The following is a 26,957-nucleotide window of genomic DNA, read 5'->3' as shown; positions in this document are numbered from 1 at the left end:
TTTTATTAACTCTAAGAAGCAGCATGAAAGACGGAGAGTGGCAAGGGAGAAGTCAAAAAGTAATACCAAAATCATTTCTCTTGCCTTTTCTTTCTGAGTTAAGAATGTGTAAACAACATCGTATGCTGTAATAATTCGCTATGGAGTCTCGTACTTTCTTCTCTCGCTCTCCTCACACAGCAAAGTAGTCCTCTTGTGCAAACTGCATTATGCATGAGTTCTGTGTATAGATTGTCAAGGGAAATATTGGGAACGGCACTAACAATGCAAAGTCAGTGAACTTTATGTATATGTGCATAATATGTCCGGATGAATGATTACATAAGGCCCTCAGTGTTTTCCTAGAAACTGTAGGAGTCCTATTCCTTCTGTATTAAGTGTTCACTGACAAGAAACATCCTGTTGATACACTCCAGCACTCCAATACATAGGAATACCCCAGGACTATGGCCACGCAGTCCAACACACACACAAACTAAAACACACACTGACACACACACACACACACTAAATGAGCATACTGCACATGAACGGACATGAAGGCCTTTATGTCGTTGTCCCCGTCGACCTCTCCCTTTCTCCCAACTACACAAAAACACACACACACACACACCCACACAATCCAGCTCCATCATAATGAGGCCATCATGATGAGGGCAACACAGAGTTAACAGAGCCATTCATGCCACATAGGAGCAGCATCTCCTGAAGTCTTTATATCTGTGCGTGTGCGTGTGCGTTTGCGTTTGCGTGTGCGTGTGCGTGTGCGTGTGTGTGTGTGTGTGTGTGTGGCTGCCAGGCAGGGTGGGCCCCAGTGTGGAGGCTTAGATGGCATGACCTCAGCGAGAGACTTTCCTCCTCCAGGCCCTGGCACACTCACTCAACACACACACTCCCTCTCACACACACACACACACACACACACACACACACACACACACACACACACACACACACACACACACACACACACACACACACACACACACACACACACACACACACACACACACACACACACACAGACGCTCTCCAAGCACACACACACACACGCGCATACACACACATGCACGTCCACTGTGTTCCCAGCGTTCCTGGCAGCGCCAGTCAGACCGGACTGCTCTTCCACATCTTTCAGTTGTTGTTTCTTACTGGTTCCCTCTGGGTCTGTCCTTGTCTTTATTACTCCCATTACATCTATTCATATTAATTCCACGGAGAGCCATGATAAACAACATATGTAGAGTCATATTTTATGAATATATGTTTGACACTTCACAAATAGCTGTGATTTCTTCTTTTATTTAACTCTAGGAAACTTTATAATGACTCAAGGGCAAAAACACAAGTTATGCCAGTTTCATTGTTCATATCGTGTAAGGTCCACAGAAGCATGAGCGCTGGGCTTATTAGGGTGCCAATGATGGTCTGTTTTTTAGAAGGTCAGTAAAACAGTCAGCTAAATCCATTTTGTTTCTAAGAAGCAAGAGGATATGTCTTATTATCTTGTGTCCTCCAATGCACACATTTTTCTTTCATTTGTGCGCATGGTTACCATGAATACATGCACTTTGTGTATTATCTTCCCTAACATACCCTCTAAATATTTCCTCTGAGTTTGTGCTGAAGGCAGAATCCAACATTTGCATAACTATGGCCAGCTAAGTAACGTTCAGTACATTGCTCCTGCATAATTCATCTGCATTACTGGGTATCATCCAAGAAAACTAAATATTAGAACTTTGAAAGCAAACCTACAGATTACGTTTGAATGAGGTGATTTCATATCCAATGGCTAGGAAACACTCACTGGCCAAATACGATTAATTAAGAAAAATGTAAGGACAAACTGACTTGTGTATATTTGATGAACATGCCTTTGTCGTGAGGAACGATTAAATGTCAAGTAAAAAGAAAAAGAAAAGCCTGATTAACGAATTCAAACTCTACGCACAATATCATCGCAAAATAAGCATTTAATGAAGGTTGAATGAGGTGATTTTGCGTGCTTAAAATGAAGGTACACTGCCATGAATCTTGAGTTGAGGATGTTTATGCTGAAATGAAATGTTAGGTTGCCACGCTAACGAAGAGAATGAATTATACATAGGTAGTACGCACCCCACCCATCCTTTCTCTCTCTTTGTCTGTCAAAATGTGATGAGCTAAGAAACTTAAGAAGCAGCTTTGGGTGTGAAACTATATCCCTCTCTGGGGGTTTCAGCCATTTTGTTGAATTTGCATCTTAACAACTTTCTCTGAGTAATTGAAAAAGTGGTGTCAGAGCCTAGAGTCTTGATCTCTGATATGGTAATTACCTTCCATTTATGCCACAGACTTTCAGGGAGTCCTGAGATCCAGAGGCAGCAGCTGTCTTTGAGGAAAAGGCATAATGGCCTGCACATGTCTCCCTCTTCTTGGGAGCTATCAAAATGCATTTGCCTGGGCATTTTCATCTGTGGTTGACATCTCTGATTATAAAATCCAGTAAAGTTGTCTAATCTTCCAACAGCAATGGAGGGAAGCAGGCAGGGATACAAAAAAAAGGAGGGATGGGGGTCTGTGCGGAAGGATAGGGCCAGACCTTTCATGTGGTTTTACCCCACACTAAAATGGGTTCCAGAAGTGAGCGTGCTGCGTGCACACAGCGCTTAAGTCTAAGCTTTTGATGACATGCTACTGGTTTGGTGTGGTGTGTGCTGGGAAATGAATATGTTCATCAATGACGACCCACACAACGGCACACTGAGCCAGGACCAAGTAATCCTTTGTTTTAAAAAGAAAAAGTCAAGTAAGTATAAGTAGGAGTCTGAGCCGAGAATAGAATAAGAGCTATACATGTTATATTGCCAGAAACGATGAACTGCAACAAAGCCTCTGATAGGGAACACTTTCTAAAGATGCCACCAAAGGCTTCCACAAAGTCTTTGTTGTCCCACACGAACAAAAGTTTGATCTTTGCAGATATACCTAAAACATGACAGCTGACATGCATCAGCTGCCTGTAAGATTGTTGTGGTAGCCAGGCAGCTTTTATCATTACATTCAGCACCATCTTTCATCTTTTAATTATGGACACAAATGCTGCCAAACGTAAAAAAAAAATGCTTCAAGGAATAGAGATCTGACTTCAAGGAATAGAGATCTGACTACAAGGAATAGAGATCTGACTTCAAGGAATAGAGATCTGACTTCAAGGAATAGAGATCTGACTTCAAGGAATAGAGATCTGACTTCAAGGAATAGAGATCTGACTTCAAGGAATAGAGATCTGACTTCAAGGAATAGAGATCTGACTGATGATTTTGTTTGCATTTGGTAATGTAAACTTCTTATTCAGTTATTGATTGGATATGTGTGTGTAAGGGCCCTTCACATGCAATAGACGACTCCTTCTCCTTACAAGATTATTTTCAGCTTTGTAAAAAGAACAATTCCTACAACATATGAGTCTGAATCAATGCACTTTTTAATTGCCTGTGTACTTGAGCTAGCTGCTTGGCTCTACGAGTTAACACTTTCTCTCGGTAATCATCATCACCACAATCACTTGATTAGCTAAAGTCATTTGTCAATTATATTGCTCTTTTGAGAGCAGGTCACTATTCATGGTCAAATAGATGGGAGAAACGATGGAAGTGGGGAGAGAATGAGAACGTGTTAAATGACCCATGACACAGTCTTAGTTCCCTTTCCCTGATTTATCGTCTTTATGCCTTTAAGATAAACTATTAGTATCAGCTTCATCAACTGCTTTTAACCGCATAAAATGCCTGAATCTAGATTAAATATTGGTGGGAGCAGATAGGTTAAAAGCCTCATAAAAACTGCAGGGGGAGAAATTATGAAATGAAGCTTTTACTTTAAAGAATCTTTCAGATTGGAACTAATGGTTTCCCTCTTTCCTCCAGCCCTTATGTCCTGCACAATGTCACTATCAGAGCAATGGTGCTAATTACATAGAGGACATTATCCCATCGTATACATCTAGGTCCTCCTCTAAGTCCCAATCAATACAGAGTTTGTTAAAGAGCCACTAATGCCCAGCCTTCATGCACGCAGACACTAACGACCCCGCTCTGGATCCAGCTCTGACAGCTGAAGACACCCAGCACACACTGCAATCAATACTTACTCATAGTGGCCCAGTCGCTTTGCTCCCTGTCTGTCTCACCATATGTCCCACTGTCTCACTCTTTCTATCTCTCATGCCTATCTTCCACTCTCCCTTTACCTCTGTCGTCTAAGTTTCTTATCTCTTCCACCTCCGTTACCAAAGATGCAATCTCTCTCCGTCTCTTTTACCCCAAACACTTTCTATACCTCCATATCTCTCTATCTGTACCATTCCAATCCTCTCTCAATTATTCACCCTGTCCATCTCAATCTCTTTCTCTCCCTATTCCCCCCCTTCCCTGTCTCTCTCTCTCTCTGCCAAGCCAACAGCTTCATTGTCCTTGGGTCGGGGTGAACAATGTCGGCCCACATGGGGCCCCAGTGCAGTCCCAGCCGAGAAAGCAGGGAGCACCAGAGAACACCCATAACTCAATGTTTCAACTGGGCTGTGGGATAAAGGGAAGCCTCACACATGGCTGACTATGTGGGTCAGTCTCGGATCATTCGTAGAGGAGGAGGCCAGCAACTGGCACCAGAGTCCCCCACTGAGAGGGTATATGTGTGTGTGTGTCAATGAGTGAGTGAATGAGTGTGTCGTGTCCCCTTGCAACCCAGTGGCGAGGCCCCCATCCAGTTCATCCCGGCCAACTATTCTATGGGAAACCTGCTCCTCTCTCTGTCCTCGCTGCTGCCTCCCTCCACCCCCATCTTCTACGCGACCGCACCCCGACGCCTTTGTGAGCACGGGGGACAAAACAGGGGGCTCTTAGGGGCCACCAATTAGTCCTCCCCCATGGGGTGACATGGCCGATGAATAGAGGGACCCCCAAACTGTCCACGCATATAATCTCAACCTTTCCTTTGGAGGCTGCACTGTCATAGCCACACAGAATCAACCTTGTTTTCAGAAAGGTCTCCCTCTTGATTTAAAGGCATGGCCCGCTGGTCCAAAAAAGCGAGCATCCGGATGCCAGTGAGTCACTTTGTCAGGAGAATAGGATGGAACTTGTTCTGCTCACTGTGTGTTCATATTGAGAGGCATACAAGGATGGCTTTGGGAGGGGAAGGGGGGGGGGGGGGCTAAGAGAAGCTGAGTTTTTCCCATCAATCACCAAGTGACATAAACAACAATAGCAACTTGGAATCCATTACCAAAACAAACAAAGACATAGCAGGAGGGTCCACAGCCAGAACCTCAGACGGAACGACGGGCTATGTAAACTAAAGTGGTGATTGAGTGGGCACAGGGGGGACTTATGAATGAACAATCCTGATTGCTGGTGAACCAAAACACGTCACAGGGACGAGATGTCTCAATAGTTGCATTATTACAGCAGCACACCCCTCCATCATCCCTTAAGTCTCCTTGTCTCTTTTTAAAAGGGTTATATTTAGTTGACTTTTCATATGAAAGATAAGTGAAAGCTACACGCAGCAGTACGTTCAGCACTAATACACATATTCTAACATGCACACAAATATACAGACTCCAGGATGCCATTCTTTCGTCTCACCTCTCTCCTCGGCTAACCATCAGCAGGGAGCTTAGAGAACATGCAGTGAGAGAAAAGCCGGACAGCGAGAGAGAGCAAGATGGATGTGGGATATTTGTGGACCTTTTCTGCAGCAATCCTTTCTCCTGCTGCTAAGCCAACAGGTGAAGCTTGAAAAATGACCTCGTACTTGGTCAAATAAACACTAAGTTACAGGAAATAACCCGCAGTGTATCATTGGAATATTTTTAGATTAAAAAAGTTTTTATGCTTGCTTGAGGATGAAAAGTGCGATGTGAGATGGAAATAAGCAATAAATCATAGGTCCGTCAAGCTTTCGCTCTACTAAGTGTGAGAGTATGTAGCAATACTCCTCCAGTTATTACATGAACAACCATAAATGCCATATTTCCATCCCTTTTTAAACCTTCTAACCATCATTGGGAGGTTTGGCTGTAGTTTGTTTAATAACATCATCTTTTGCAGTGGTATATGGCACCTGACTTGAGAGCTAATATTGACACACAAGGTAGTGCATGGAAACGCATAAAATGCACACATTTAGTTGTTAATTAACATAAATTTGGTTAACATCTGCATTTAATTTGGATTGACACCTGACATTAGTCCCAAATCTCTCCCACAACGTATGCATTAAGAATTAAGTAATTCCTCTATGTTTGTCCATTGAAACTTCAGATCCTCTGTAAAAGCTTAACCAAAGAAGTTGTTCAGTCATTCTTCAGTTTAAAGATCAACTTCAAAAAGTCACCACATTACAAAACAGCCACAAGGTCCCCTCTGAGCAGCAACAATACAGTCAAAGTGAAACTGAACAATATCTCCTTTCAAAGAAAAGTGCATGTGCTCTTTTTCTCCGCATCAGCAGTGGTAGTATGCCAAGGTGTTTACTGCTTGGCTGGAGAGTCAGGCAGCATTTTATCTTTGTTTCTGTTCTTATACCTGAGAAATACTACTGAACACTGGAAAGGGCGAGGGTCTCCAGGTCTATTATTTATTAACTGTGTAGCAAACAATGAGAAAAACGTTCTTTTTTTGAGGTTCAATGTGCTAATGTGGTCACTTAAAGCGATTTCAACTGATTTTCTCTCACACTGATATTTTGTTTTTACTCACAGTATATAGTAGTTGGTATGCCATATGAAGGTGAAAGCTGCAGGGTAGAGATGCTTTGTAGGTTCCTGCTGAAAGGGGGAGAGGGGGGGGGTGCAGGAGGGCTGCTAGGCAATAGATCAATGACTCCCTGTTCCCACTGAGAGATATAGGAAGTACAGGGCAAGCAGCAGCCGGAGCCTTAAAATAGCCCCACCAACTGCAGCTAGCTTCAACCCAAATAATGGGGAGCCTGACCAAGGTCTGTGGAGGTCGCTACATTTTTGATTAAATCGTGTCCTCAGACAAAAGAAACATTTCATACAGAGGAAATAGAAAAATGGGACTGAACGTTTCAATTGTTTTGTCTCCTACTGCAGCCTTGCCAATCTTTTGAACTGATGATTTGCTCAACATTTGTGTAAAAGATCAAGGTGAAAGGTGGCTGTGTAGCCCATGCACAATAAACTATGAACGTGTGTGTGTGTGTGTGTGTGTGTGTGTGTGCGTGCGTGCGTGCGTGCGTGCGTGTGTGTGCGTGCATGTGTGTGTCTTTTTTATCATCCATCACATCTGTCAGATTAGTCCTCCCTAGTTATGACTTCAGGGGTATATCAGAAAGACAAACAACCACACACAACAAACACACACACAAACATATTTTATATGTCCGCTTTGACTTCTTTAAGCAAAGAAACAACTTGACATTGAATATGAAAACTTAGTTATTCAGTTAAACTAGGCTTGGTTACCAGGCTGGAGAGTTTAAATCATTTTTAAAAAGGGTTGTCAACATGTCAATCAGTTTCATCTCTCCATCTTTTACCAGACTGAGTTTCTTTTTAAACGTTTAGACGCATTCATTTACCATAAGAATTATTAAGAACAATCATGTTGCCCAGAGGCATTGTCCTAATCGTTTGGTGATCAGCTGATTTGTCATTAGCCCTATCAGCAAGTTAACCCTTTTAAGTTTTGATATAAATGTAAACAAGTATCGGATAGATTGTAAATCATTAAGGGTGTAGAGGTTTTTGACATAAAACCTCTACAAATGTTTCCCTGCTGATCCACAATGCTCCTGTGATTGTTATCATAATGTAGCATAATGAGAAAAGACAAGACTCAGCTTTTTCCTGACCCAGAAAAGAAAACAGCGGATCAGCATGCAATAAATAGAAAAGGCATAAATGGAACCATAAATAAAAATGTAGTAAATAATTAGAAAGATGATGATTCTGGACAAGTTGGCTCATTAGCAGAAGGACTTCAGAGGAATCCATCTCTCTGTGCTGCGCGCTCACCACAAGGACTTTTCCTGTCGACTGAACAGATAAACAGATTCCAGCGAAAGAGCTGCTTCTACCATAATGAAGCGTCCTCTCTTCTTTCTTTCATTCTGTCTCTCTCAATTTCTTCTTTCGTTTTTTTGCCCCCCCCCACTGCTCTGTCCGTTTTCTCTCGCTCCCTCCCACCTCTTCTTCCTCCACTTCTTTTAGCAATAACCCTCCTCCTCCTCCTTCAACCGCCTTCGCTCGTCTTTCTCAGGGTCAATTAAGCTACAGTAACTAAACAGCAGTGCACCCTGTCACATTCCATCCAGTCCCCCTCAATGAGTGACTACAACTTTCACTAAAACAAACGGGCTTTGAAGGAACCCGCTCCAGCAGCTATTACCATATGAACAACCCACTTCCTACTGCACAATGAACTACCTTGACAGACCTTCTCTAGCCTCAGGCTGTCCTTCGTGGAACTGTGTTATAGATGGGGTATAAAGAAGGGTCTGTGTGCAGGTTGTGTGCCCTGTTTGCTTCTTTTGCTCTGGCCCCGTGCGCCTGGCCCTGCTTTCCCAGCGCTGCAATATTTACTTCACAGGGGGTCTACACCTAAGTACACACAAGCTCACAGCGGGGTAGGGCATGAGCACAGAGAAAATACATGAAAATAAAAAACTTTGATGTACACACACCCGCACACATGTTCACAAATACATGCACACACTTTCAACTACAAGAGCACCATACTGCGCTCTTGAGAGGCCAACTTCCACCAAAGCAGATCTATTTCTCTTCTCCTCCTCGTCTGCCTCATCCTTACAAATCCTACACTATGTCAACAACTGCAATCTTTAAGAAAGAGAACAGGCACTCATTGCCCTTTTTTCTATTTTAAAGTTGTTGCTTACATGTTTATGGACATAAATGTTTGTTATTTATCTACTGCTGCTCTCAACAGAATGCGCTCTGTTCATTAAAGCTTTTCATGTTGCTTGTCTGAAAAGCCCCTGTGGAGGTCAGGCCTTTTCCAGGAAACATCCTCTTATGCACAGGAATTGATGTGGTTCTGATAAAAGGTTTGAATAGAATAAAACAAATAAGAACTAGGTTAAATAGCTTGAGTCAAAGTATTTGTTTAACAGACAAGAACAAGACCAATTTAGCACAGCAAAAATGTCTCTAAATGTTCCTGTCTTGTCTTACAACATATCTACATTTGCACAAGGGCAAATTGTAAATGTGAGAGATATTTCCTGCAGTGACTAATCTGGAAATCACACCCTGCAGTCAGGTAGATCCGCTTTTCTCGCGACCTGATACTTTCCTCCGCATGTCTATACCTTAAGGGCTGAGAAAACGGGTCTGTTTTATACAAAAGAACATCTTTATTGACTGAAAGAAAGATGGGGGAAATATCATGTTTGTTCGTCTTATCTATACGTTTGATCTGTTTAGGGGAGGAAGTTTAGTTGAATGGCTCTTTGTGAACGACCACTATAGCTTACATCCTCGGCCTGCAGTGTGGGTGGGCAGAGACACAATGAGGTTTGATCGAACACTCAACTCACCACTTCGAGGAATCATGTCCTTCTCATTTTGAACATGAAGAAAATCAGATCTATATTATGTTTCAAACACACCCTGCAATCAGATCTACCTACGCTCACTTTGACATGGCTTTTCATCACATCGCAATGCTGGATAAATGCTATTTCCCCGCACTGCCAAAATGTGTAATTGAGGTAAGAGTCATGCTGTTAGAAACCATGACTCAGTGTTCTTAGTTTGGCCGCACTTTGATGCTGAAATTCCCAAATGTATTTTAATTGAAAGAAATTGGAAAACAACAGATGGTGCGACAAAGTGTTATTTCATGAAGCATATATATGTGCCATACGTTGTTTAGTTGCTTGAAGCTACTGTAAGTTGCAGGGAGTTATAGTGCCAAAAATCATCAGCCAGAACAATCTCATGTTAGTTTTAATGATTAACCGATGATCTCCCATTTTCTCTTGATCAATCAATTTATAATTTTTACAAGTGAAGATGGCAGCTGTAGTTTTCCAGAATGCAAGGTGACATATTACAATTGTTTGGTAATTAGACCCACATTCGAAAAAAATGTCATTGTCATAATATAGAAGCTATAACCAGATGTGTATTTTAAACTAATTACCAGTTTTCAACACATTTCTCCAATAAATTAAATATGATTGCATAAAGGATTAATCCACAAATAGGTTCAATTGAGCCTATACAGCCACCTTTCATTATTTAATTGTGTTCTTCAGCAGGAACCTGACGCCAACAAAACAAAGAAAACCTGAGTCAGAGAATAAGTCTTCTCACGGATCAGATCTTCATCTGACCACAAAGACATCTGACTCCCAGCACATGTCCGACCCACGGACACTTGATACAACGAACCCAGCCCAAAACCCTGATAGTAGATACGGGACACATACGCAGCCCAGCCCTTAGCATGGCATGTCTTCACCCTGAGGCTGTGTTCTGCTGGGTAGCTCTGGATGTATGAGTGACATTGAGAGGCTATATCTATGATATATGATTGCTTGTGAGTGAGCACATGCCTGGCTGCCTGGGTGAGTGTGTTCGCCTATTCATGTATGTATGGGGGCACTCGTATGCACATCATCTAGAATGTCCAGCTAACCGTCACAATGCCATAAACCCCTGACTAAAGCTTCTTATCTCTCACACATATTTGTTCATTAAAGTCCACCATAAAACCCCCTCAAAGGTGGATAAAGTTTCATCATCCCCCAGGTAATAAAATACACTGTTTGTCCTCTTATACAAATGGCTGCAGTGCAGGTGCACTCCTCTGTCCGTCCATTTGAGAGATAGCTATCAGTTAAAAGGGTAACCAAAGCCTCCTCACTTGTTAGGTCTCCCTCTTTCCTCTGCATTCAGCTCCTCATTACATCCCACTGTGAATAATATCTCCTTTTAGCTTTGTTTACGTGAGGCATATGGCAGATACTGTAGTCAGCAAGCTGTTCCTGTGACTAACCTTCCTGTAATGGTTTTATTGCTGCACATCATATGATGACCATATTAAGGCACACGTGAGCCATGGGCTGAACTCATGATGGGAGCACTTTGGTGTAAAAGAGGAAGACTGAGGTCATTCGTGAGAAGAAGAAAGACACTCTGAAAAATACTTTATAAATGCTTCCATTGATTACAATCCCAGTGTGAGCTCCAACACCCTCCTTAGCTGTAACACAATGCATCCCAGGGAATGAATAACTATTGCTAATGGCTATAAAAAGCTCCTGAGAATCGGCTACCCTTCTAGCCACTAAAATCGATATCTCCCCTGACCACAATCTTTATTTAATCTCAATATAGTGGCACAAAGAATTAAGGACGAAAAGTGGATGAGAAATTGCTTGGTCAGAACAAAATGGGAGACTTTGTTCCTTTTTATCCTAAATTGACTGAAGCACTGCCACTTCATTGCACTACATTTTAAAGTTTGCACACTAGAACATGTTAACTGGTTCATACTGATACAACCTAAAAATCCACTCTGCTGCTATCCAGTAAGGTGCTTTGGATAAAAATAGCGTCACTCTTCCTTTGTCGTGTGAGACGGACTCCAATCATTTGCAGAGGAATCCAACTAATAATCAATTAAATGCCTTCTCTCCAATGCTCACCCACGCCATTCAGTTGTTGCTGTAGTCACAGCTAAGGCAGTATTTACTATAATAATTAGCCCAGTGTTACAAGCATGGAAATCACCGTAATGAAGGAATAACTATGTGACTGCCTCCAGGGTGGGACAGGCAATGAGAGCACTCACATAGAAAGTCACGCCTTATTATGCAAGCGGTGGAGGTAAGGAATACAGCCTCCCAAGGTAATTGAGGCCATGTAGGCTGCTTCGTACAGACAATTACCCTGAACAGGAGTGAGGCGCTGATGTAAAGTGGAAATGAAAATAGCTGAAACCCCGCCGTTTTCTGCCCTCTGTAATCAGCATATCACACAGCCCAGGATGAAATATGAACTATTCAAATATTAAAACATGGGAAAATATGACTGGGTTGTACTATGGAGTGAATCGTGTTCATTAAATTTTAATAACATGCTTGTACTGTACGTGATGCTAAAATGGCTCCTACTTTATTCTTAGATAAGCTTTATTCATTCTTTGTCGAGTCTACAAGTGCCACAAAAAGTGTATGCAATATAGTTGTTATGTACAACTAGAAGCATATAAAACCACAGTAGCAGTAAAAAGGTTGAATCCCAGCTATGTACTAAATTCTACTATGGGATATATTTCAAACGTGTCAGTTAATTGCTCAGCTGTCACAGGGTTATTGGATGTAGGTCCTGCTTTATTGAGTTTATGTGTTAATGTGGTTTTGAGCATGCTTGTGTGCATATATGTGGGCATGCATGTGTTTGTAAGAACTGTGTAGACCTGTGTGAATGTCATTTGTAATGTACACAAGTGATCTAATTATTTGTAACCACATTCTTCACAGTGTTAAAGACAGCAAATATCTTTGTCTGAGGATTCTGTGCTATCTGTGACTGTTCATTTACAAAGTCTGGGTCACCCATAGTTGCTAAGTCCTTCACTTGTTATTAATGTGTGATACAAATGAGTGCTGCAGCGGCGCCAGTGAGAACACAACATGCACTCTGTCCCATCTTATCAGCTGGCTGCATGAAAACTGTTTGTTCTAGATAGAGTCTGCAACAATCAACCAGTCAGCTTGAGGGAATTCAGCTGACACTGGATGACTGAACCTCACAGGACCAAACAGACATGCAAATCCACCACTAAAGGGAAGGATGGCGATAAAAGTCAGATACAGTCTGAATGACAACAATGGTCGTAGGCAAGGCAAGGCAAGGCAAGTTTATTTATATAGCACCTTTCAACACAAGGCAATTCAAAGTCGTACACCACAGGTTCAACTCAGCACTCTTAACTCCCAATATTATCTAGGTCAGAGCTGCACCTCCAAAGACTCATCCCACCTCCTTCCCTTGCTGTCTGGTTTCTTTTTTTGTAATGTGATGTAACATACTGTAACTTTGCAGTTTAAACTCAAGATGGAGACCAGAGGCCTGTACTACGAAGCTGGTTCAACCTAACCTGGATATGTTTGAGTTAGCCGGTTGGCCCAATCCAAAACATACGCGCTCTGGCTAAACTGTACTACGACGCTGGTTATCAAGTGGATCGCTCAAGCCAGCCGTGTCCTATCTAGTTAGTTGCGCGTTCACATGAAAGGGGTGGTATTTGGAGCATTCGACCAATCTCAAACACGGACAAGCGTACTGACAGCACAGCGTCATACTTCCTGAATGAAAAGTGAACTTTAATATTAGTCAAATATGAAGAAGTTAAACTTTAAACATCCATGACTTAAACACTTTATCCAGGATAAAAGCCACATAGCTGCACCTGCAAGGTGAATACAGCTGGTAAAAGAAAAAGTGTTTGAATGCGTACATTAACAGGTTTATGAAATCACTGCCCCGTCCAAGACACGAGTGGATCTGACTTTAATTAGGAGAATTTGACTCGAGTGTTTCGTCAACTTAATGTGTTGCTTAAAATAATACTTCTGCATACAGTATGTGACACTGTGAGTGTTGCACGGCCAGATACGGCTCAAGAAGCTGACTCAGATAAGGAAATATATGATACATTATGATGTGATATGATATGAATGATAATGGGACACATCGACGTCTGCACTCACAGTGCCGCGGACTGTACTTAATGTCCGGTTACTTATGTCGTGGCAGATATTTAAGTAAGCTTTCTTAACGCTAATATTATAATAGTCAGATTGCTCTGAAGATGGGAGGGGATATTCTATAAATGTTCACGTTCACGTTCACACAGTCAGTTGATTTTGGCCGGCCGTCTTTCCTGCAACGGCAGTTTTTCTGTATTTCCTCTATCCTGTAATATGAATTGATCGCTTAAGGCCCCGCTCACACGGGACCGTTTGCGTTTATGCACAGTATGCGTATTCAAAAAAGTCTTCCGTTCACATGCATTAGTTTCATTTAACGTGTCTGTTCAAACGAGGCCGCTGGAAACGCTGTAGTACATATGCTGGGACTGTAAGTGGCGCTGTAACTTCCGCCAAAATACACCAAAAGCCGCGAAGAAGAGCAACGGAGCAGCCCCGCTGCAATGTTGCCATGGCTACCCTTCTGTTTAAGCCCCGAAACTGAAACTGAAAGAAACCGAATCTGTGGATATTGCATCGACCGACCAAGAAGCACGTCTCTGTGGAGAGGACGGCTCAGAAAGAGAGAGATATTCTCTACAAACACCGGGTGAGATCCTCCTTTGTCAATATAATGGATCAATGCATGAAATCTGACTCTGTTTATTTTGTTTAAGGAGTATATTGGGCGTTAACAATTCTGGTTTGTCTTTTATAATATTATTTCATTCAAGAACCCCTTGTGCGTTTAATTAACACAGCTATTTTTGATAGTTGCTGCAGGAGAGGTGGGGAGAGGCGGGGCTATCGTTATTTTTTCAGGAAATATTCGTATCGAGGTGATTACACGGACTCGGTTGACCCCCCAGAGCGTTTCGTTTGCAAATCTATCCACCTTGGGACCCGTTATTGTTTGTGGGGTCAGTTTCTATCGGCCTCGTGTAAATAATAGGGCTATACGCACGCGAAACTATGCAGATACAAGCAGTTTTCTCCTCGTGTAAACGGCGCCTTAAACTCCGCACACGGAGCTCTGATTGGTCAGCAGGCGGTGCTTTCACTGAGGCGCCGTTTACACGAGGAGAAAACTGCTTGTATCTGCATAGTTTCGCGTGCGTATAGCCCTATTATTTACACGAGGCCGATAGAAACTGACCCCACAAACAATAACGGGTCCCAAGGTGGATAGATTTGCAAACGAAACGCTCTGGGGGGTCAACCGAGTCCGTGTAATCACCTCTATACAAATATTTCCTGAAAAAATAACGATAGCCCCGCCTCTCCCCACCTCTCCTGCAGCAACTATCAAAAATAGCTGTGTTAATTAAACGCACAAGGGGTTCTTGAATGAAATAATATTATAAAAGGCAAACCAGAATTGTTAACGCCCAATATACTCCTTAAACAAAATAAACAGAGTCAGATTTCATGCATTGATCCATTATATTGACAAAGGAGGATCTCACCCGGTGTTTGTAGAGAATATCTCTTTCTGAGCCGTCCTCTACACGGAGACGTGCTTCAGTTTCTTTCAGTTTCAGTTTCAGTTTCGGGGCTTAAACAGAAGGGTAGCCATGGCAACATTGCAGCGGGGCTGCTTGGGTTGCTCTTCTTCGCGGCTTTTGGTGTATTTTGGCGGAAGTTACAGCGCCACTTACAGTCCCAGCATATGTACTACAGCGTTTCCAGCGGCCTCGTTTGAACAGACACGTTAAATGAAACAAATGCATGTGAACGGAAGACTTTTTTGAATACGCATACTGTGCATAAACGCAAACGGTCCCGTGTGAGCGGGGCCTTAGCCTGCCACCTAACCTGCTCCGGAGCAGGTTTGCCGCTCAGCATAAGTTACCATGGAAATCTAGCCTGCTAAAAAGAGAACCAGCGTCGTAGGACCGGAAAGCCCGAGATTTCCCTGAAGTTAGCCGGCTAAGCGAAAATCCAGCTTCGTAGTACAGGCCTCAGGTAAAGGAGCCATGTGACAAAAACAAGGCAAAAGCAACACTCTAACAACTGAGGAGGAATTTAAAAAGGGTTTTCTCAGGACTCCAATCTTCTGATATGAATGTACATTTAAAATAAATACAAAATGTTACTTTAAGACATGACAATTGAAAGAGAAGCCATTCCCTTTGAGTAAGACCCATCTACACCACCTAAATCATTAACGGAAAGTGGGTCTAGATAGCCTCACCTGCCGTCCTGTGTTCCTATCTAGTTACCAGGCTAGCATTATACTAGCTAGCATTACTAGATGTCATGCACCCAGTGTTAGCTCACATGTTCTCCGACACAAACACGCACTAAAGAAAGAGGAGAGAAACTGAAGATGGGCTGACTAATGAATTGGCTGTGTTCTGTTTTTCCTACCAGTCTAACAGATGAGAGCAGCAGTTTAAAGCCTCATACAAACAGGATTTGAACACACACAATCTAATAATTACTTCCAAAATCTGAAAATATTCTCTTTGATGATGTCAGACCAGTTTTGACTCATCAAACTCTCCTCATAGGAGCTGGGCGCATAGCCATGTCTCCTAACTCAGACTATAAACCCAATTAAATAATCAAGGGTTCAATTGCTGTATAATTCCGCAATCAATAATTGGAGGATTTGTTGGTTCTTTAGATGAAATTAAACAGATCCCACAAGAAACAAATAAGGATAACATTTCAGCTAAACAGATGAGACAGTCCCAGATTAGTTAAGGATGGGAGTAGATCAAAAGACAGCATTTCAGTATGCAGCTGCCGCGCTGCCCAATCAAACCAAACTACTCAGAGACCAAAATAGGCCTCATTGCAGAATTCTCAGTCTCTACACACACCAATTTATGCATCAAGAGTGTATACATACACAAATAAGACACTGGCTCAAAAACATGCCGTAGCCTCACACACCTTAACAAACCCAGAAGCAATCATCTCCTGAATAATCCAGTCAGAACACAAATCAAGCCTTAACAGGTTTAGAAAAGCAAAGAGTTTTTTTTAACAAATAACGTAAAAAGGCCCCCAGTAGACTGTGATGAATGAATCAAGCCAAGCATGCTGTGAACATTATCAGAGTGGGGGATGAATTAATACATTATCATGCAAGGCACAACTTCTCTTTTCTTGCTTCACAGCTTGTCTGTCTTCCTGCCTATCAAACTGCTTGCCTGATTACCTGACCACATACAGAGCACCTTTTGTCCAGATTAAAGGGGCATCGATGGGGGCGAGGTGACATATTATTCATTTTCACAAGAATCCATTTTGAAAAGGAAATGTGTTGAGTTCCTTTGCCCTGTGTGCCTAAAATCTCACTGCCTCCCTCCCTTGTTAACCATCCAGCCTCTTCCTATTACTCTCTCTGACAGGTTGGCTTCCTCTCTACCTGTCTACTTAAATTCCCAGTTACCTCTGTGAGTCTGTGCTTTCCTCCATTCCCTGTGACCCCTGGATACCTGCCTGCTTTGCCTGTTTTTAACATCACTGTCTGCTGTTTACTTATCCCGTCTCTCCCAAAATGGCAAATAAAGCATGTTGAAACAAAAAAATTAGAAGATAGATACCACTCTCATTTCAGTATGGCAGTTGTAAAAAACAGCCAGTAGCTGGTTAGCTTAGCACCAAGACTTGAACCAAGGGAAATTGCTAGTCTGGCTCGGTGCATAAGTAACACAATCTGCCTAGCAGCACCTCCAAAGGCACACTTTATAGCTTATTTGTTTAACCTGTAAAAAACACCTTGTGGTTTTATGAGGTGTTCGGTCAAGGAAAAAGTAACTTCCCAAAGACTGCTCCAGGAAGTTACTCCTGCCAGCAAAACAATTTAGCCAATAATCTTGTAAAACCACATGTAATTATGTTTTTACATAATCCATTTTTTTTTTTTACAGCTTATACTTTTTTTTACCTTCAGACAATGCCAAGAAAGCTGTTTCCCCCTATTTCCATTGATTTTAGGAAGCTAAGCCTTGCAACCACTGGCTAACTTCTTATTTACCCAACAGACATGACAGCGAGTGCAAACTGTTAGAAAAGAGAGCAAATCATTTTGATTTCACAAAATGTCAAGCTGTTCCTTTAAAATGTTATGGTTGTGTTAATTTCACTTAAAACACTAGGATTTGCCTCCTACATGTCTACCTGCCATCAGGCAACTCTCTGCAGTGTGGGCTCAGGCTGCTGTCGCACCATATATAATCATTCCTGCAGTCCTGGCTATACCGAAAAGTCTCCCTCTGCTGACAGTGTGTGTGTGTGTGTGTGTGTGTGTGTGTGTGTGTGTGTGTGTGTGTGTGTGTGTGTGTGTGTGTGTGTGTGTGTGTGTGTGTGTGTGTGTGTGCACGTGCGCGGTGTGAGTGGGCCTTTGTGAGGCCTCCACTCAGCGGAGTGATGATAAGTACTCCCAGCCCAGCGCTCCGCATGAGCCGATGGACAGACAGGCCAAGAACACTGGGGGCCTTGTGGTCGGGCGTGTGTGTGTGCATGTGTGTGTATTGTGGTAAAAGAGGGAAAGGGCTAGGGGACTAGAGAGTGTGCATGAGACTGCGTGTGTTTCTTTTTTTCACCAGCCACGCCACCAGCCTATGCCACATGGCTGCAATTTCTTCATTAGCTATGTAATAAATGTACACACACACACAGAGGTAATATTGTTCCGAGTTGGGGCTGATTGGATTGTGAAATAGAGGACCCTCAGGGGAATCACTTGTAGTCTGCCAGCCACTGTGACCAGGGGAAGACTGATTTCTTAACAAGGTTTGAGGCATTCCCGGAAGGAACACATGTAGGCTGTATTTTTGCTGTAAGAAACCCCGTTAATATAAACTAAAATAATGTTGATAGTGAGACGTTTCGGATATTATATCCGTAACTTGAACGTGTCTAAGTTGTTGTGATTGCTCTCACATCTCCATGAAAGTTTTCCCTTATTACTTTTCATGTTTATTTGTCAGAATAACTCCATGTCATTGTAGCTTTAGCAGTCACCTGGAAATAATTAATAATCACCCAGGGCCTATTACAAGCAATCATTCATCATCATCGTCATCAGTGTGTCAGATGAGCCAGGGATGGTTGTTACAAATGACTTGCTGTCTAGGATATCACTCAATGCTTGTTTGAGCTGACATCATTCTGCCAGGTTATATGGACAGCTAAGAAAGGTTTGCATCACGACATATAAAGCAATATTAGTCTATGTGAAACTACATGACTGTTAAAAGATCATTTGAACAAAAATATTGCAATAGAGGAAATCTAGAAACATGGATAATAAGCTTAATCTGTCTAGCCTTGTCTGGTCAGCGCATGGAAACCAGCATTGTATCTGTGGAAGAAGAAGCTGCTTGTTCCACATTCAGCTAGGCTTATAGCCTCTGGGAGAGTATGACTGCTGCTCTGCCATGAGCATACAGATCACCTTACACACTGGCTTTCCTCTGCTTTGATGACTGATGCACACACACACAAAGGCACGTCCACACACACAGCCATGCATGCCTGCTTCCACAGATACTCAAGAGCATTAACACGCCGGATCTGCACACACAGACACACACACACACACCTTTACCTCATCCCCCACCTGGATTAATTCACCTGCTGCACCTGAGAATGTGACCGCTATGATGTCACCTGCAATCCCATCACTTCAAAGGCACAGAAAGCACCCCACTGCCATCAGCACAGAAAGCAAACGCAGCCTATCACTTCCTCCTTTGTGCTTCTCTCCACTAATGGTAATTCCCCTGCAGAAAGTTCATACATAGCAAAGGGGGATTTACACAGTGTATTCTACAATCAGGTACATTGGGTGTTTGCCCATTGGCACTCACTGTGCACCACAATGACAGGCTTTGTTTATTCCTCTGACAAGAAAGAATCTGCCCTGGTGTCTAAATCTGTGTACACTTACATGTGTCTTTTGTATGTGTGTGAATTAATTTATGAGTGATTGTGTAGCTGCATTTAAGAGAAATTATGTTGTGTTATGAAAATCCTATGATTACAGTTCAGACAGCTCTTAAAAAGCTCCCATTGGAATTGCTCACCAGCAGGCTATGATGTGATGAGACAACGCGATAGTACAACCACCACATTAGTGCATGGTTAGCCATTAAAAGACCCAAATGAGATTATGAGGTCATATGGGAGGTACAAAGCCTACAGCCAAAACAACAAGCACAGCGCATGGTGAGTATTCCTCCTGCACAGAGAGGGGGGGAAATCCAAGTTAGAGGGATAGAAAACAGTACAGGAAAAGGAAGAAAGGGAGAGGGACAGGCAGATAAATACAGAGAGACCAGGCTTGATAGCCACAGGTATTCCCTGCCTTGGACATTTCCATAGTGGTTTATTTCCATTGCTAGCCGTCATTGAATAACACATGAATTCAGCATGCTTTACCATCAACACATCCAACTGAGCATGAAACAGGGGGCTCCGGCCCATCTTCCATCTCAGCTCAGTGGAAGGCTTCTCCATTGTACAGCAAGGTGAAATAACAGCCGCTCAATGTACTGTAACACACTGGAGATGCACCAGCCCCACGAACTCGCAGTTATTCACAAGATGATGCGTACTGTGAAAATATTCTCCTGCTCTCTTTAGGAAGGAGCACAGAGAGAGTTTAGGTTTGTGTGTGTGTCTGTGTGTGTGAGAGAGAGAGAGACTAAAAAGAAGCATGCACAGAAGGAGATAGAGGGTTCACTGCTGAGATAAAAATGGAATCCATTTTGGTTCTTCAAGCACACTCATGTGAGGACCTGCTCGGTGTGTGAGCCTGTTATTGCTATTTCAATCACTTCTCTTCCTCCTTTTCTCTATTTCAATTACTTTGCTTTTCCCTTGCTATACCGTATATTGTTTCCTCCTTCCCTCTGCATCCCCACTTATTTCCTTTCCTTTTTCTCTTCCTTCCTCCTCTGTCCCCTTCCTCTCACTTCTCCTCTCTACTGGCAGCCATGCACCCCAACACTGTCTCAGGTCCTGAAACTATGGCAACGGAATGAGAGAGCAAGCGCTCTATGATTAATAGATGAGAGATGCAGTGCCAATCGCTGGGGCCTGGGGAGGAGGGACAGATGCACTCCAACAACGCCACGCAAACATGCACGCAGAGTCACAGAGAGTACACAAATGCACACACTCAAACCCCCCCCACCATGAGCCACCCTCTGCGCTTAGTGGTAATATACACACAGAAAACGTGAGAGGGTCTGACTCACACCGCACAGTGGCACATCGGCAGAGTTAGCACTTAAAGAGCTAAACAAGATGGTGTTTACCTGATGCTTAACACACTCATGACACACACTTCCTTATTGGCTTCCAACAAGCAAACTAACCACAGCAATAACCACTGCCTCAGCAGCGGATGTGGCCCTAATGAGACTTAACAGACTGTGGCTCTCTTCCTGGCTCACAGCTGGCTGCTCTCACCTGTAAAAGCACAACAGGACAGGAACTAGGACATCATACTTTAATGCTGTGTACCACGATATACATACATCATCTGGTCTGTAGTACAAGACTTGGCTCTTTTCAAGGCCAGTCATTCATTCATCTCCCAGGCAATCACACAAAGCCCTGCTGCTTTTGGATTATCCCTGCAAATGCATTTCATCTCCATCCCATTTGAGTAATGACAGACGATCAAACTCGGCTCTGACAAAGGTATTAGTGTGTGTTAATGTTGCATGTTCTGACTAGTTCAGATATAGCATTTCCATGAAGAGAAACCTGGTGTTATAAGCAGATTTTAAATGTTGCTTTTGTTTTCATTTGTGTGGTCAAGTTTGGCTTCTTAGCAATCTTCTCCTAGATGGGCCAGCCATAACTTTCTAATAGACTTAATTTCTAACAACAAAGCTTTGCCAAGGACCAACAGCCAAAAAAACTAAAGACACTGCCAATTCTACCACTGACTTGCAGCACCCGGCCGAAAAAAAGCCTTGGCCTGGTCCTTCATGCTGATGGCATTTTTGGCATAGACAACACGCTCAATCAATTATGCTAATGTAACGAGTATGAAGAGTGTTTTACACTTAGACGGTTATTTCAATGGATGCACTACAGAGCCATTTCTTGGGAGAGGAAAGGGTTAAGGCGAAAGCAGCCAGTTCAAACAACACAATGAAACTTAGAAAGTGGAACACCATGCATCCATGCATGTGTGTGTGAACAACTGACTAGAGCAGAGCAACACGCTGAAGCAAGTGATTAGCGAGTGATTACATTTTCAATGGGCCATGCCGTGAATAGAGCACACTGGACCATGCACAGGGAGATGTATTGGGTCTCTTTAGTATAGTGAATACCATTAATCATCTCATATAAACAGGAAGTGATATGTTCCAACTTAACTAGAAAGGATGGCAGGTAGTGAGCAAATATCTGCTTTCTCATATGCACAAACAAAGAAGATGCATGGAAATATAGATGGAGCTGTGCCATCTCCTCTCATCCTGTAAAATATCATTCAGTGTGTTTTCTTACATAAAATGAAAAGCGTTTATCGAATAATGACTTCAACTTCAGTAGGTCACGGAAATTAGAAAAAAGAGAGGCGGAGCAGCAAAAGCTTAAGTGAATCTCTATACAGGGTGGGAGTTGTTATGGCTTGTTAAAATATGTTCCTATCTCTTTTTTTACCTTCTGAATCACAACAGACTAAATCTCAAATGAGAGCCAAAGGAGCACAGCCAAAAGTGAGCATGTAACATCTCTGATGGACAGCTTCATCAAAAATACACACTTCTTTTATGAGGCTGATCTAAAACAAAATGAGCTAAAAACATAATATACTCAATCATGATTTACCTTTTTTTTTGTATCTCTACGACTTGATTTGATTAGCGTATAGTGTCATTGTTGCCACTGCAATTAAGAAAGATGTAGAATCTGGAAATAGGTTAAGCATTAATAAATCACATCAAGATGAGTTAGTGGGGTTTGATGCTTTCTCGCCCTCTAATTGTTTTTTTTAAAACACCAGCCCACACACCAAGGACATGCATCAATAAAACATGGCTTTCATAAAATATGCATAAATACACACACTATTGAATGGGGGCTATTGACACTGTCTGAATGAAGATCAATGGTTAACAGCAGCTGACCGGTCTCATATAATGGAGGGCCAATTCATTGGAACAGGACCAAAGCCATTTATCAATTATTCAAACCTACTGTTTTCAAACTGCGTCTGCCCTTAACTGGCAAAGGTAAATACTAACTCTCCCTCTCATGCTCTCTCTCCCCCACACATACAGTGGGACAAATCCACATCAGTCACACACAATGCCATCCCCATTGCTATTGTTAGGGGATCTGCGGATCAAATGCTCCACGGAGCATTGCTCCAAATACAAGCAACAACTCTGGTCGCTCAGCTCTATTCTGCCTCTCCAGGAGGAGAACAGGCAAGCTGCTGTGACAAAGGTAATCATGCTGTAATTCATGTATCAGCACCATAACATGTCAATGTATACTGTGTTAATAGCAGGATTATCACTCTGTTTTGTGGTGTTGTAGCCTTACGAAATAGTATGGGAGGATTTACAGCCTGTGCAATATCTCAAGCAAAATGCCTCCAGGACATTTGAATGCCTTAAGGCGAATGTTATAGAAACATTCTGCTATTTCACATTCAATATCAATGTGTAACACTCAGCACAGTATGAGTGGGAAAAGACCTAAGGTCGCAGATCAAAAAAACACACAAGTACCAAATATTTCCAACGATTTCAGGGGGGAAAAAGGATAAAAAACAACACCCTTTCTTCTCAGTGGTGGCATGAAATCTTTTAAATGTTTTGTATAGGACAATACTAAAATCAAAACACTATGTGCGAACAATCTTCTGATAAAAGGCATATTTTGCCATGAGCATTCAATACTCCTTAGATTCCCCCATTAATATCATCACCCTTACACACTTGATAATCTATAACCATTTAGATTTGCTGAATCCTTTTTCCATCTTTTCCAGTGACTCTGGGGGATCTTTCATACTGGGAGAGGAGAGGAGAGGAGAGGAGAGGAGAGGAGAGGAGAGGAGAGGAGAGGGAAACCACTGGGAGTGACTGGGTGTTGGCAGTCAGGCTGCTGGATGTGGTTTGTGAGGCCTCTATCTCTTCTCTCAGCTTGTTAAAAAAATAATTTGCAGCAGGCAGCACTTCATTTAATGGCAAATCCACTTCTGAGACCGGTGTAATTTTGTCTCCTCCTCAGAATTACAAACATTTGATTGATCTTTGGGACCAGAGTAACACTGGCCACTCAGCCTCCTGGTAGCTTGAATTCAATGAACACACCCTATAGCCACTGTGTGGTGAACGTCTGCTTGTTTGTGTATAAGAAGCACAGACAAACTCGAATCAATTCCCAACAAATAAAATGTGTCTGTGAAATGACTTATTCATTAATTATTAACATTAAATCTCTGATTAGTTTTATATAAAGAATGAAAACAGAAAGTATGATTGCAAAAATGTCTACTGTACATGTCAATTGCTGCTCAAATTCTCATTTCCATGAATGTGAAATAAATGGCCAATAAAAAGCCCATCATGCACTGTAATAACGGACACATCGCTTCACTGTTTAAGCGTTTTCACACAAAAAAAGGGGGAACGTTTTAGGCACATACAAATACTACAATTTTCCATTCTTATTTTCAGTCTACAGATGGAAGTTTTGTGGCTGTAATCTTTAAACTCAACGAGGATGAAAAACAGCATGTCAGACGGAGGCAAGAGGAAAACAGTCGGTCTGGGTCCTGCAAGTTCCCACAAGCACATTTCTTATTTGCCGTAAATGTACCTGCTACCCGGAATGATAGTGAAGAGGTTTTGACACAATGTAATCCGCAATAGCTCTTTTTGAGACGGTCACTTCTTTATTCCATATGGGTAAACAGCATAAAAGGGATTACGCACGAACATGTGGTCTGTTGTATCGGCACAGGGATTTTTCCTTGAAGACAATCATCGCAGTTCTCATTCAATTTGAAAATAAGGCACTTTCTATTTTTCTCAGAACTTTAACAAACCTATACAAATACGCTAGACCACCCTACGTTAATAAATACGTAACCATGTGAAGCGTGTGCACTTGTCGCACGGCAGCCTGGCTTCTCAGAAAACAAGCCTCCGGGGCTGGAGAAGCACTGGTACGGGCTATACGCGCACCAAAAGTTTGAAATAAACAAAGAAATCTTACCTTCAGCTCATGAATGGATATGCCTCGGAGTTTTTACAGCTATATATTTTAGTAATCCATGAGGTATGGCTCTCAAAGCGGTTCAGACGGTGCTCGGTCAGAATAACAATACGAGCGCTACTTTTCTCATGCGCTTCTTTTTGTTACATGCCGCTCTCAAATCACACCTCTTCAAATCGGAATATCCATTGGAAATCCACACTAGAGAGAAAAAACAATGTTTCGGATTTCAAACTCCTCTCTCGTAAACTGAACAAACCGGGTGTCCCAGAACTAGCTACAGCGCAGAATTCAGTCCCCTCCACAAAAGCCGACGGTCATCCTATTTGGAGATGAAGCTTCTTACCAGACTGGAGCGGAGCGCTGCGAGCCCAGCTGTCACCCACCCGCTACACACACATACACACTCACACATACACAGGGAGGAGCTACGTCTCTGGAACGGGAGGTATTGTGTCAATGGGTGCCAGTAATGGACAACTGTATTTCTATTTTTAAGTAGCGGCATTTCATAAGAATGTGCGTTTGAGAAGGAGAAAGCCTGAGAGCTAATAATAGTGTCGACACGGATTGAAAAAAAGACAAATGTTTAGAGGTTAGTATGAAATTCAAATAAGATTAAGTGCTGTTTTGAAGACATGCAGGCTGGGTCACTTGGTCTGTGTCATGCAAACTGCCGATGGTGATTTTAAAGACACAATAATGATGCAGGTATTGTATGATGCGAATCGGAATGTGATCAGGTTGAAAGCCTCTCTTGTCTGCTCTCTGCTCTGGGCTGCTCTTTCTTCCTCGGTGGTCCCTCCAGGGTCCCATGTTGGCAGGGGTGCATGCACACAGAAACACCTGCTTTGTACTGTTGGGTTTTTTAACACATGGGTTTTACCTGATCTTATCAAAGTGGTCATTAGGTGCAGTCTGAAAGCCACAAGAAAGTTGCTCCTTAAACTTCTGCACTTAGGCTACAATCTCATGTCAGGGGTGCAGGCTCCAGATAGTGAAAATGTTTCTCCCTCTCTCACAATCTCTCTCCCTCCCTCCCACACACAGACACACACACACACACGCACACACCTTACCTTAAACAAAGTCAAAATCAACATCAATTTGTCAGATTGAAAGTGCAAGCCTGCCACTAAACTGAGTAGTGGCCTGTCAGGCACTATTGACATCTTGTTACAGTAACAGCTCCGTACAGTGCTGCTTCCACAGGCCCAATGCCAAACACTATACTGTTGTTCTTTGATGTAAACTAATGCGCTCATGCCTGCCAATCCTTTCCTCATCTGATATCATTTAATTTGCTTTAAAAGCTAAACTAATTTATAATGATGCAATTGAACCATAAGGAAAGGCTGTGCTGCAGGAAACATAATCACTCTACTGTTTCTTTCAGGCAGATTTGGATTTGGTTCATGTGGTTTGTTAAAAAGATATTTAATCATAAACAGTCAACGTAAAGTGTGGTAAAGGCATATGCAAAAACAAGCGCTTCTTTGGCAATTAAGTGCCTGCAGTGCATTATATAAAACATCTAATTTGACAGTATAATGTACAGCAGGCTTGTTGGAGTTCATTAAAATTCTGTGTGAGAGATGTGTTTGAGTGCATGTCTACTGTGCACTGATGACACATGCAGGTGAATCATTAGATACTATAAAACCAAATGCGAAAAAAGCATGTTGATCGTCTAACATCAATGCAAATGCTGCAAACAAAAATCAGGTTACCAACAGAACAAACATTGTGTATTTCACACACCAACTCTTTAATCTTCTTCTCTCTCTATTTCACTCACTCTCTCGTGCTCTCACACACTTTGAAGTGGAAGTGTTGCTAAGTGTAGGAGGCGGGCAGGATATAATTCGAGCTCAATAATGTCAAGATACACACCAGTTAGTTTGAACTCTGGAAATATAGCTCGTGTCAGAGCTTATCCTGCTTATCTTGCTAAAGTTGTCCCAGGCGCATTAGGACTCTGTGTGTGGAGGAGAGGCTGCGGT

General features: G+C 42.4%; 1 protein-coding gene across 2 annotated transcripts in view; it reads right to left on the bottom strand.

Annotated features, from left to right (window-relative positions):
- The window catches only part of sema6a (sema domain, transmembrane domain (TM), and cytoplasmic domain, (semaphorin) 6A), a 107,756-nt gene extending 82,419 nt beyond the window's left edge, over nucleotides 1–25,337 (bottom strand). For both annotated transcript variants that reach the window (XM_034118105.1, XM_034118106.1), the window contains exon 1: nucleotides 24,955–25,337. The gene's annotated coding sequence lies outside the window, so the exon portion shown is untranslated. The remainder of the gene's footprint in view (nucleotides 1–24,954) is intronic.
- Between the last annotated feature and the right edge of the window lie 1,620 nt (nucleotides 25,338–26,957).

This window comes from Trematomus bernacchii, unplaced genomic scaffold (genome assembly GCF_902827165.1).
Source record: "Trematomus bernacchii unplaced genomic scaffold, fTreBer1.1, whole genome shotgun sequence".
NCBI lineage: Eukaryota > Metazoa > Chordata > Actinopteri > Perciformes > Nototheniidae > Trematomus > Trematomus bernacchii.
This window is presented reverse-complemented; position numbering and strand designations above follow the sequence as displayed.